Source organism: Carcharodon carcharias, chromosome 18, assembly GCF_017639515.1.
Source record: "Carcharodon carcharias isolate sCarCar2 chromosome 18, sCarCar2.pri, whole genome shotgun sequence".
NCBI classification, from domain to species: domain Eukaryota; kingdom Metazoa; phylum Chordata; class Chondrichthyes; order Lamniformes; family Lamnidae; genus Carcharodon; species Carcharodon carcharias.
In genome coordinates this window covers 69,396,147-69,409,386 of record NC_054484.1, presented here as the reverse complement: position 1 = coordinate 69,409,386, position 13,240 = coordinate 69,396,147, and the positions used below count along the sequence as shown (strand labels likewise).

Sequence of the window (13,240 nt, the reverse complement as noted above, 5' to 3'; positions counted from 1 at the left end):
GGAGTTTTAAATAATTAGTTCAAGCAATGCTGAAGCCTTGAGTTTAGTATTTTTGCTCCAGCAATATCAGTTACAAAGGCACGTATTCTAATATTTCACTTGCTAAAAATACAAACAACCTATGGGGGGAGAAATTTGTGTAGCGGTGCTATACTGATTTAAGCTGATTCCCCTGGGGCTCCGTGGCCCATGCAGAGTTCTTCAGTGACATCACTGACACATCATCGTGTGGACCAGAAAGGTAGAGGCCCATGGTGCTGCGGTAGCAGACCTACATGACTAAATTAAAGATACAGGGAGTAAAATTTGAAGAATGTGTCAAGACACTGCATAGATGGTGTTATGATCCTAGACCTGACCCCCAGGTTTTGACTGAGATCCAGTTAGGGACCAATAACATTTTGTTTAAAGTAGATGAAGTTTGATACAAGACACTTGCTAAGGGAATAAAGCCACAAGATTCCAACGGTTTTGAACAAACAAAAGTAAACTTTACAACCTAAGGCCAAAAAGGTAAAACAATTTACTATTTCTAACTTATACTCTAATGTTCAGGGTTAATATGAGACACATGTGAATGAAAAGGCAAATTGTGGTCAAACACACCACAATACAATGCATAGCAAATGTGACCAAGACAGATCCCATAGATTTCTCAGCAACTACCCCACAGACAACAGAAAACAATGAGTCAACCAATCTCGTTGAAACTCTGTCGCCCTCATGAGGGACTCCAAACTTTTCACTTTTGAAGATCAAGCCTCTGAATTGCCTCAAAGCTGCTCCAACTCAAACTGCTTCAACAACTGCTCATCTCCCAGGGTTTCAATCTCATTTCCTGAGGCTCTGTTCCCCTGGATTTCCCAATGTGCGCTCCAGCCTCTATTTACTGGTGCAATTTCAGCTCTTTAATAGCCAGCTAAGTTTACTCGGCTGGCACTGCTCCAGGATTTCACCAAGCTCAAATATGCCTAACACCAAGTTATAAATGGTTCTCTGGGCTTCTTCTGAATCCTAATCGTTTCCTGCATGGCGCCAGTGACCTTCTGCCACCTTCTTGGTTCCTCAGGGCTTCTCTTGAGCCTCAACTACACAGAGCCAGCTAACAACGACACTTTTGCTGCCTGGAGCCTGTTAACAGCAACACCTCTTCAATTTGACCTTTCCCCCTGCTGCAGAACGCTCACTCCCCCAGCAAACACGCAGATAAACTGAAACCCTAGACCTTTCCTAAGCTCTACCCATCTCCATGACGACGTCGCCTTCCAGGCTTCACTGGATGCTGCTAAATTAATTGTATCTTCAATCTTCAAGCTGCTTTAGTTAGTTATCCCACTTTCTACAGTTAAACCATAATCTTCCCAGAACTAAAAATTACCTCTAAAATATTACTATGAACCATAAATTAGATATTTATACCAACAGGAAAATGGGCAGGCAACCAAGAAGTGCGAGATTTGGAGCAGTGGTCAAAGCTTAAATGGTGAGATTTTATAGTTTTAAGAGGGAGAGAGAGAAAGAAACAAAGCACGGATGTATAAACAAGCAAACTTGCACTTTTAAAAGTGCTTTCCATTCCCTTAAGAATGTCCCAAAGTACTTTATGTCCAATCAATTACTTCTGAAAAGTACCGCAGAATTTTGCATTTGGGTCAGGAGTCTGACGAGGCGTCAAATGTGGGTCCTCACCCTTACTGTGTCAGAAACAATCCCCCACTTTAATTTTGCATTGATTGGCTAATTAGTGGCCAGAAGGAATGGATGCCGTCCAATTATAGATGGTGGGTTGGCTCACAAGGCTGGAGGGACAATAGGAAGTCCTCCAGGTCAGAGGGAATTTCAGCCTACTATTGCAGCTAAGGGGCAGAGATGGTGCCCCCATCTCAGCATTTTTAATATATTTGAAAAAAAACCCACAGCTCTGGGCCATCACTGTGGAGGGGAAGCAGCTCCACAGGGTGACCTGTGGCTGCAGCTATGGCCAGGAATGTGGGGGAGTGGGCAGTTCTTGGAATCTTCTGGATCACTAGCAAACCCACACTCCCCACAAGCTGCCTTGCTGCTGACGCCATGGGGGTGCTGCTGGTCAATTAGAAAATTCCAGTTGGCCTTTGACCTAGGTTCTTATTGGCCTGTCAATGAGCTAAACTAGCTACCCTCCACTAGCAGGTGGATAGCTGTTTCACCCCTGCCCCAACCTTCCCCAAAATTGCTCGGGAGTGGGATGGTGCCAGTAAACCGGTAGCGTGAAATTATGTGCCCGCCCGCTTCCGTTCCTGCTCCCATCGGCCCATGAAAATTCAACCTTTGATCACTGCTATTTTGTAGCCAGCAACTTCCTGGGCCTAGCCATGAGAAGGGAACTGCTGGCCTCACATGAGACATTTTGGAATGTGTGCCGAGGGGTTTCTAGCTTTACAATGATGGAATGATCTCTTTTTCTCTTCACAACTGCTGGCTGGTGTTGCGATGCACTGATGTGTGTTCAATGCAACCCAGGTGGATTGGAAACAAAGATCAGTTGGTAAAATAGTAAATGAGCAAAGGGAGACTTCAGGCAAGGGATAGTTCATGTACAGAATAAACATGGTCCCATGAATGGGGAAAGGAAAGACATCAAAAGTTAGAGATTCCTGGATGACGAAAGAAATGAGATTAAAATGAAACCAAAGAAGGAGGTTTATGGAAAATGCAGACAAGCTTTAGAAGACCTTTGCAGACCCCTGCACATGACCTGCAGTCGGCTGATCCAGGGAGACATAACATGTCAGTGGCCCACAGAGTCAAACTGCGATAGAGGCCACCAGCCACATAGCATAGTCTGCAATAGACAGATGCATTAAACAGGTTACCAATATTCTGTGTACAAGACGGAGCAGTATATCACCCCCTCCTTTGCTGTAGTCTGAAGAGAGCCAGGGCTTTTCAGCTGGGACTGGTCCCTCCCGGTGCAGCAATTATAAAAGCTTGCAACACAGAGGGAGGCTATTGGTCCTATCATGCCTGTGTCAGTTCTTTGAAAGAGGAATCAAATTAATCCTATTCTTGTTTTCTCCCCATGGCACTGGAATTTTTTCCTTTTCCAGTATATTTCCAATTTATTTTTGAAAGTTACTACTGAAACTGCTTACCTTTTAGGCAGTGCATTCCAGATCATAATTTGCTGTGTAACTTTGGTGGTGGGGGAGCTTTTAGAAATGATAATTTGGGACAAAATTAATAGTCACCTGGGCAAATGCAAGTTAATTAAGGAAAATCAGCATGGACTCGTTAAAGAAAAATCATGTTTAACCAATGAGTTTTTTTGATGAGGTAACAGAGAGGGTTGATGAGGGCAATGCTGTTGATGTGGTGTACATGGACTTCCAAAAGGCATTTGATAAAGTGTCATACAACAGACTTGTGAGCAAAGTTAGAACTCATGGGATAAAAAGGACAGTAGCAACATGGTTACGAAACTGGCTGACAAATAGTGATGAATGGTTGTTTTCAGACTGGAGGAAGGTTTACAGTGGAGTTCCCCATACACAATGGCCTGAATGACCTCCTCCTGTGCTTTGTTTTATTCATTCATGGGATGTGGGTGTCACTGGCTAGGCCAGCATTTATTGCCTATCTCTAATTGCCATTGAGGAGGTGCCTTCTAGAACCACTGCAGTCCATGTGGTGTAGGCACACCCATAGTGCTGTTAGGGTGGGAGTTCCAGGATTTTGACCCAGCAACAGTGAAGGAACTTTGTTTCCAAGTCAGGTATGTTTCCAAGTCAGGGTGCTAAGTGGCTTTGGGGGAACTTCCAGGTGGTGGTGTTCCCTTCTGCCTGCTTTCCCTGTCCTTCTAGGTGGTAGTGGTCGCAGGTTTGTAAGGTGCTGTCGAAGGAGGCTTGATGAGTTCCTGCACTGCATCTTGTAGATGGTACACATTGCTGCCACTGAGCGTCAGCGGTGGAGGGAGTGAATGTTTGTGGAATGGGTGCCAATCAAATGGGCTGCTTTGTCCAGAATGGTGTCAAGCTTCTTGAGTGTTGTTGGTGCTGCACTCATCCAGGCAAGTGAAGAGTATTTCATCACACTCCCTACTTGTGCCTTGTAGATGGTGGACAGACTTTGAGGAGTCAGGAGGTGAGTTCCTTGCCACAGGACTCCTAGCCTCTGACCTACCCTTGTAGCCATAGTATTTATATGGCTAGTCCAGTTCAGTTTCTGGTCAATTGGAGCCTCCAGGATGTTGATAGTGGGGGTTTCAGCAATGGCAATGCCATTGAATGTCAAGGGGCGATGGTTAAGTTCTCTCTTGTTGGAGATGGTCATTGCCTGGCACTTGTATGGCGCGAATGTTACTTACCATTCATCAACCCAAGCCTGGATATTGTCCAGGTCTTGCTGCATTTGGACATTGACTGCTTCATGGACTGCTGTAACCATTCTGTGGTTCTTTAAATCTTTGTCATTTTTCATATATCTGCAACTGCTACTTACCAATTGGTAGGGAGATGGTGGCAAAGTGGTATTGTCACTGGACTAGTATCTCAGAAATCCAGGGTGATGCTCTGGGGACCTGGGTTCAAATCCCACCATGGTAAATGGCAAAATTTGAATTCAATACAAATCTGGAATTAGAAGTCCGATGATACCATTGCCAATTGTTGTAAAAACCCATCTGGTTCACTAATGCCCTTTAGGGAAGGAAATCTGCCATCCTTACCTGTTTTGGCCTACGTGACTCCAGACCCACAAGGTTGATTCTTAAATGCCCTCTCAACAAGGGCAATTAGGGATAGCTGGATCTTTGTTCTGGTGGAGTGGGTGCTAACTGGAGTCTGACCCACCACCTCCGACAATGTGGAAGCAGATATAGGGGCTGCCGGGTGCCAAGGCAGACTATTTAAAAGGCCAGCCTTTCCCAGTTGTAAAATAACAAACAAAAGAGAAGCCCTCTAACCCTCAATACTCACATCCCACATAATCCCCATGCCCAACACATACCACCCACCCCCACAGCCCCATATACCCTCCAAGTCAACCCATGCCCCATTACCCACCTCCATGGTGCCTCAGCCACTATGCCAACTTAGTGCTAACTCATGCCCACTCATCTTCATGGCCCTTTATATCCCCCATGCCAACTTAGTGCCAAATCATGCCTTCCACCCACCACCCTTAAATCCTCCATACCAACTCACCTAGTATGAAAAGACCATGCTGAGATGAAATAAAATAATTTTTTAAGTATCTTTACTATATTAAAAAACTTTCTTTGATAAACGCCCATTCACTAATTTTAAATCCCTTCAAGTACTTAATCTATTCTTAAAACAAACATTGTGACCAAAATTACTTCTGTTTGAAGGCAGCTACACTTTTAAATTTGCTAGTGACTCCACGAACCGCGGGTGTGTGAAATATGTCCTGCTCCTTTCTCCCTGGCGAAAATGATGGGTGCCACATGTAGCAGCAGGGCTTTGGATTCCAGGCTCTGGTGCCATTTTGGCTAAGGCGCAAGGCCCTTCCGGCTTTGGGAAAATTTGAGTACCATGGTGCTATTCAGGAGGGAATTCCAAGATTTTGATGGTGAAGGACTGGCAACATTGGGTGGAATTTTCCCATCCCACCCATGGGAGGTTTCGTGGCGGGCGGGAGTGGAGAATCCAGTGACAGGCAAAAAGTCGAAAATCCGCTGATGTTAAACCAGTTTACAATTCTCCCAGTTAATGGCAGTTCAGTTATCCCGCTGATTACTGGCGTGAATGCCATTTGCATTCATTAACATCTCATGAATGCTCATTAAAACAGCTGCTCGCTGGAATCTTGTCTTGCCTTCCAATCTTGCGTTACGCCAGTGGGTAATTACATCGGCTGCAAACCCATTTGTAAAGGGGTGGCGTGCACAAGTCAGACCTCAGTTCGTTCATAACTTCGAGGTGAGTGCAACATACTTAGCTTACCTGCCATAGCACTGCGCCAGTCTTGTGAAATGAATACCACACTGCTGGGGCTGCAGAGTTGGTCTACTCCTGCTCTTTGGCTACGTTGTACCAAAGGACATCACTGCGGTACTCGTGCAGGCCTCAACATTCAGACAGTGACCAGTACTGCGGCTGGAATTGGGGAGTGCAGGGGCCTTCTACTCCTGCTGGCTGAGACCACTGTCCACAAGGACACCACTGTACAGTGGTAATCTGGCAGAACTCCACTTTCAGAAACTAGCACTTTGACTGGAAGTGGGGTTTGGGGATGACGAACACAAAATGGGCAATGGGGAAGGAAGGCTCTGGAATGGCTGTGAGTGGGATGGGCAAACATGAGGGGGCAATGGGAAAGGAAATCTGTGGAAGGGCTGTGAGGGGCAAGGGCGAACACAAGTGGGCTTTTCTAGGGTCGTCCTCTAACTTGTTGTTGCTGCAAGAGTGAACAGGAGTCTGCTTAGAGAGGAAGGTAGGAGAACTTCTTGCGATGAAAACCACTGAAAGCCAAAGGCTCTGTTAGCACTGTTAAAGGGCTACTTAGAACTCAGTGGCTTCACATCACAGTTGCTGCATCTCAAGAGTAACACATAGGAATTTAGAATTTGGGAATGCAGGCAACAGTGAAGGAGGCACAGCTGTGTCATACAGGGAATTCCATCAATGAAGGCCTGTCACGTGTTCATCAGATTTAACATTCCTAACAGGCCAAAGGGCATCTGTTCATTGACCATGAGCAACTGATTGGTCATTAATATCATCAGAGATTGGAGCACAGAGCTAGGTTGGGTCATTCATCCCATTTACACCTTATCATTCCGTGCAGGCCTCCAGATGCTGCACATCTGGGAGGCCATCTTGTTCACCTTGTTGGGGTGTGCTAGTGTCTCAATACAAGGCTGCATCAGCCACCAAGCATGCAGGGCAGGAAAAATTATAGACCCTTACAGCTGCCATACCTTTCATATTCTGAGCTGCACTTTCTTGACGCTTTAATCATTAATGTCTTCCAAGTTTCATTTCAGTAGGCAATGCACATATAGATCCAGAGTTCAATGCTGCCTTTGTCAGGGTCCTAATGCAATGGAGGAGGCGAAGGAGGGAGAGGCGACATACAGCACAGCTCCAGCAGGAGGGACATGTTCAAGCAGAGTCAGGACATGAACTGGAGGGGCAGGAGGAGAGACCCCGACAATGGAGGCAAATTGTCAGACCTAGGGTTTATCATAGAAGAGTCTCCTATTTGCAAATGAGTGGGAAGCAATGCCTTACACATCTGTGCTTGTCCGGGGCTCTGGTACATCACATATGCCCCATTCTTCATGAAGACCTGACGCCATGTGAAATTGGAGGGTATCTCCTGTCAGTGGCTCTGAAGGTGATTGCAGCACTCAATTTCTTTGCCTCTGGGTTCTTCCAGGGATCAACAGGGGACCTGTGCAGCACCTCTCAGTCCGCAACACATTGATGCGTAAAGGAGGTTGCAGATGCCTTTTACAAGAAGGCTCATCATTATGTCAGCTTTGCTCTGGATGAAGATAGCCAGAGTGTGAGATTCACCAGCTTCGCCGCCATCTCAGGCTTTCCAGGAATGCAGGGTGCAATAGACTGCACCCATGTGGCTATACGAGCTCCATGGCAGCAGCCCCTAAAGTTTATAAATCTCAAGGAGTATCATTCCAACAAAGTACAACTGGTATGAGATCACCGAAAGCACATACTGCATGAATGTGCACGGTACCCTGGGAATTGCTATGACTCCTACTTCCTAAGTCACTCCCATGTGCCTGAGATTTTCAAGGGACCATTACATCTGCAGCAATGGCTGCTTGGCCATAAGGGATACGCAATGAAACACTGGCTGATGACAGCGGTGCATCGCCCTCAGAGTAATTCCAAGGAGAAGGACAATGCTGCTCACAGATCCACACATTCCCTTTTAGAGCAGACCACAGGGCTTCTGAAGATGCGCTTTAAATGCTTAGACCGCTCAGGTGGCTCACTACAATACACTCCCAACAGGGTTTCCAGCATCGTTGCAGTGTGTTGTACCCTTCATAAACTGACAATGCAAAGAGGTGACCCCTGCCAGAGGGTGAACTGGAAGAGGATGAGAGCTCATCGGAAGATGAAGATCCAGAGGCCCAGGAACCTCAGGAGGCTGCTGAGGGTCAGTGTGAGTATGATCATGCCATGGAGGAAGAAAGACATGGGGATGATATGTGCCCATGATACGTTAATTGCTGACAGGTTCCAGGAAGAGTAAAGTTAAGCGAGGGCATATGGCCACATCTCTCTTTGCCCTCAATGCCATTCCCTTTCATTTCAGGGGATGTCCAACCACTCGCAGCAAGAACGAGTCCTGCATCCACACTTCACAAAATCACACAGTGCAGAAGAGGCCCTTCGGCCCATCGAGTCTGCACCGACATGTGAGAAACACTTGACCTACCTACCTAATCCCATTTACCAGCACTTGACCCATAGCCTTGAATGTTATGACATGTCAAGTGCACATCCAGGTACTTTTTAAAAGATGTGAGGCAATCCGCCTACACCACCCTCCCACGTAGCGCATTCCAGACCGTCATCACCCTCTGGGTAAAAAAGGTTTTCCTCACATCCCCCCAAACCTCCTGCCCCTCACTTTGAACTTGTGTCCCCTCGTGGCTGACCCTTCAACTAAGGGGAACAGTTGCTCCCTATCCACCCTGTCCATGCCCCTCATAATCTTGTACACTTCGATCAGGTCGCCCCCTCAGTCTTCTCTGCTCCAACGAAAACAACCCATGGCTATCCAACCCCTCTTCATAACTTAAATGTTTCATCCCAGGCAACATCCTGGTGAATCTCCTCTGCACCCCACTTCAGTGCAATCACATCCTTCCTATAATGTGGTGACCAAACTGCACACACTACTCCAGCTGTGGCCTCACCAAGGCTCTATACAACTCCAACATGATCTCCCTACTCTTGTAATCTCGATTGATAAAGGCAAGTGCCCCAAATGCCTTTTTCACCACCCCACTAACATGCCCCTCCGCCTTCAGAGATCTCTGGACACAGATGCCAAGGTCCCTTTATTCCTCAGAACTTCCTATTGTCATGCTGTTCATTGAACACTTCCTTGTCAAATTACTCCTTCCAAAGTGTACCACTTCACACTTTCCAGTGTTAAATTCCATCTGCCACTTATCTGCCCATTTGACCATCCCATCTATATCTTCCTGTAACCTCACTGTTAACCACCCGGCCAGCCTTTGTGTCGTCTGCAAACTTATTAATCCTACCCCCCATATAGTCATCTATGTCATTTATATAAATGACAAATAATAGGGGACCCAGCACAGATCCTTGTTGTACGCCACTGGACACTGGTTTCCAGTCACTAAAGCAGCCGTCTGTCATCACCCTCTGTCTCCTACAACTAAGCCGATTTTGAATCCACCTTATCAAATTACCCTGTATCCCATGTGCATTTGCCTTCTTTATAAGTCTCCCATGGGGGACCTTGTCAAAGGCTTTGCTGAAATCCATGTAAACTACATCAACTGCACTACCCTCATCTACATACCTGGTCACCTCCTCAAAAAATTCAATCAATCACATTTGCATGTTCTGGCCTCATGAATCACTAGGCCATGATCTTTAACTTTGGTCTGTGGGGCCCTGAGAATCACTGAGGAACAAGGGCAATGCAAGAGAAGACTTGGTGCCTTCACTGGCATCTAATGATGCAGACAGTGCTGTGACTGAGATGTAGACATGCCTAGGTATCTCCTCATCCTATGCATGTCTTTTCTTCTGCCACTACCACTGAGGGGACACAAATGTTGCTAAAATATCAATGCAGATGAGCTGCCCTCACTCAATTGGGTTCCTTGAGGAAGAACGGTTAGGAACGCTTACATCACTCACTTCAAATAAAGATTTAAACACATCTCCCTGACATCACACAAGGAATGCAGATACTAATTCAACTGAGGTTGACATCACAGAAATGTTAATCTCACAGTGGGACACTATCACTGGACTGAATTTTGCAGTCCCACCGAAGTCAATGGGCTTTTGAACGGTTCATCGCATTTTATGGCCCCATTGCTGCTGCGACCGATTCGTAAAATTGAGCGAGAGGATGGCTAAACCTCAACATATGAGGATTCCAATGTACAAATTTAAAATGCCTTCAGTTGGCCAGAACATCCACATTACCATCAAATGTATTCACAAGAGTGCAATTTCTTAACAGGTATTGCACACCTATGACCCAAAAGTGACATCAAAATTTCTTAACTTTCCAAACCCTACCACTATGCCTGGGTGCAGTCCTAACATCTGTAGCAGAGGTGGAGGCAGCCTGCTGACTGCTACATCCTGATGTCTGTGATGACCTTGGCAGATGTCCTCCAGTGGCCTGAGGCCTGGAGAGCCCCAGCTGATAAGGGTTCCCTGCTCAGGGGCAGAAGCACCCACAGCAGCCTGAGCAGCTGCAGTGGATAGGGTCACAGGCAGAGGGGACTGTGAGCAGCAGCAACATCCTTGGAGTGTCCTGAGAGGAGGCCCCCAGGGTGTCCGGATGACGTTCATCCTCCCTGTGGGTGCCCGAGGGCCGAGTCCTGACTCCTGCAGGAGATGGTGCACCCAGAAGGAGGTCAAGGTACCTCGTCGCCATGTCACCTACATCCTGATGGTGCCCACCAGGGTGTGTGCCCATGGAGTGCAGGGCCAACTGCAAATCTGGCAAGACCTGTTGGACCAAGGTTTCCATGGTGGTCACTAGCCTTCCCATGGTGACCTTGAGGCGCTCGCATGTCAGAGCCAAGACATCAGACAGAACATAGACGGACTCCTCCATCGTCCACTCTGGTCTGCTGAGTGACTGTCAAATCTCTGCCTGATGTTCTGCCGCCTGTTGTTGCATCTCCAGCATTGAGCTGGCAGCCATTTTCAGAGGCTGATCATCTGACTTGTACTGAGCGGGTGGCTGGTCTCCAGCAGCCGTCCGAGTGCCAGACGCATGGGCTGTCCCAGCCTCCAATTGCTGTGGGGACGTGTGAGTGAGGAGTTCCCCAGAAAGTGAGCCTGAGCCTAATGTACAGCTGTGTCCCACCAACGTATGTCTCTGAGCTGGTGGAGGGTGCGTGTGAGCGCCGTGATGGTCTGTCACAGCTTCCTCCGGGCGTGGTCTGGGGGCTCAGACCAGTGCTTGGCTGCCTTGAGGGCCTCTATTTGCTGATGTCTAGAAAATAAAAAATAGAGTTTCAGTTGATGAGCATGACGTATATAGGGCTACATGTGAGTCACTGTGATTGTCAGGATTTGATGTAGTGATGGAGCTGTGATCCGTACTAGGCTGCTGGAAGAGGCCGATTTCCCTTTCCCCACAGGAGCGATCCCTGTCCTCCCAACTCGACTGCAGCCTCCTCAAACTCACTGAGGGCAATGATGTTGGCCATCACTCCCTGAGTCTGCGATCTCTCATGCCTGTTATATGTCAGCTTGGCCTGTATGAAGAAGAAAGAAAAGCATGTGATGAGAAGGGATGGAGCAGAGGCTGGGTGAGATGTATGTCCCTGTGTGTGATGAGCCCTCCCCAGAAGGGCCAGAGGATGGAGTGTGAGCAACATGATAGATGGGATGGTGATGTGAAAGTTTCTATGTTCCCTGCTAATAGTTGCATGAGATCCCTGACGTGAGTAGACATTTCAGAGCATGATGCCATGATGGGAGTTTGATATTGGAGGGAGTTGAAGGATGACTTACGCTGATGGTGTGGATGTGATCATTCATCCTCTTCCTGCACTGGATTGCTTTTTGGGCACAGTTGCCAGCCTTGCTGACCTGCTGTGCAACGGCCTCCCAAGCCGGAGAGGTGAGGCTGATGTGCATCCCAGAGTCATCCCTGGGATACAGGCCATGCCCGTGCGTCCGCACTCCTCTAATCAAACCCTGGGGAGCCTGGTGGGTGAAACAGGGTGCTGCCTTCTTCTTGAGGCTTTCAGCCTTCTTATTTTGGATGGAAGACACCTCTGCATGTTTCTCGAAGACAGCTGGGCTGGAGAGAGTGAGATGTATGCGCTGGACTGGCATTCAAATGTGGCACCCGGACCTTCGACCCGGCCAGCTGATAGCAGGGCAGATGAATCCTCTTTTGACCCACTGGATGATTCGGCCCGCTACTTGCCTGTGCATAATTAATGAGCTTCCAAGCGTGGAATCGGGTGTGAGTTCCTGCCATTCCGGCCCGCCAAAACCATCCACCACCTCACTTAGTCTCATAAATGGAAAATTCCACCCATAGTTCCAAATCAGGACAATATGTGACTTGAAGAGGTACTTACTGGTGGTGGTGTCCTCATGCGTCTGCTACCGATTTTTAAATTCTTTCACTGAAAAGGCCAGCATTTGTTGCCCATCCCTAATTGCCCTTGAGTCAACTGGCTCGCTAGGCCATTTTAAGAGGGCAGTTAAGAGTCAACCACACTGCTGTGGATCTGGAGTCATATGTAGGCCATAAAAGGTAAGGGCAGATTTTCCTCCATGGACATTAAAGGACACTAAGGACCTAAAAGATATTCGTGAACCAGGTGGGTTTTTATAACAATTGATGATAGTTATCATGGTCACCATTCCTGAGACTAGCTTTATATTACAGATTTATTAGTTGAAGTTAAATTCCACCAGCTAACATGGTGAACCTATGGGCAAAATTTTGCCCCTGGTGGGCGGGCGGGCCCCATCGGCTTGGCGGTGGGCGGACAGCTGACCCCTGCCAGCAAAACAGGGCTTGCCGCCATTTTGAGTAGGCGGGCCAATTAAGGCCCACCCAGCGGCCTGCCCGATGGGAAGTGCTATGCACTTCCTGTGTGGGGCAGTGGGGGGCAGAATCCCCAACTGTCAAAGTGCGCTCTTTTGTGCATGCGCATGAAAGAGCGCACTGCTCCCTGAGACTAAGTGCTGTCTCAGGGAGATTAGTGACAGTGCACAAAAGTTAAAAAATAGAAAAATAAAAATATTATTAACATGTTCCCTCATGTGACAATGTCACACGAGATGGGACATGTTACTAAAAACGACATAAACTTTATCACACTTACTAAAAATGGACATGAAACATCATCCAGCCATTGGATGGGGTTTCATGTATTATCAGAAGCCCACTGGGGCTCCTGGCCTGCCTGCCAGCCTTAACGCACAGACCTTTAATGATCTTAATTAGCCTGTCAATGGCCTTAATTGGCCGTTGACGGGCAGACAGCTGATTTCGCCGTCTGCCTGCC

The 13,240-nt window shown here is 47.4% G+C and overlaps 1 protein-coding gene across 4 annotated transcripts in view; it reads right to left on the bottom strand.

The window, feature by feature from the left end:
- The window catches only part of si:dkey-100n23.5 (cyclic AMP receptor-like protein A), a 247,467-nt gene that overhangs the window by 82,937 nt on the left and 151,290 nt on the right, over positions 1-13,240 (bottom strand). The gene's annotated exons all lie outside the window — the stretch shown is intronic.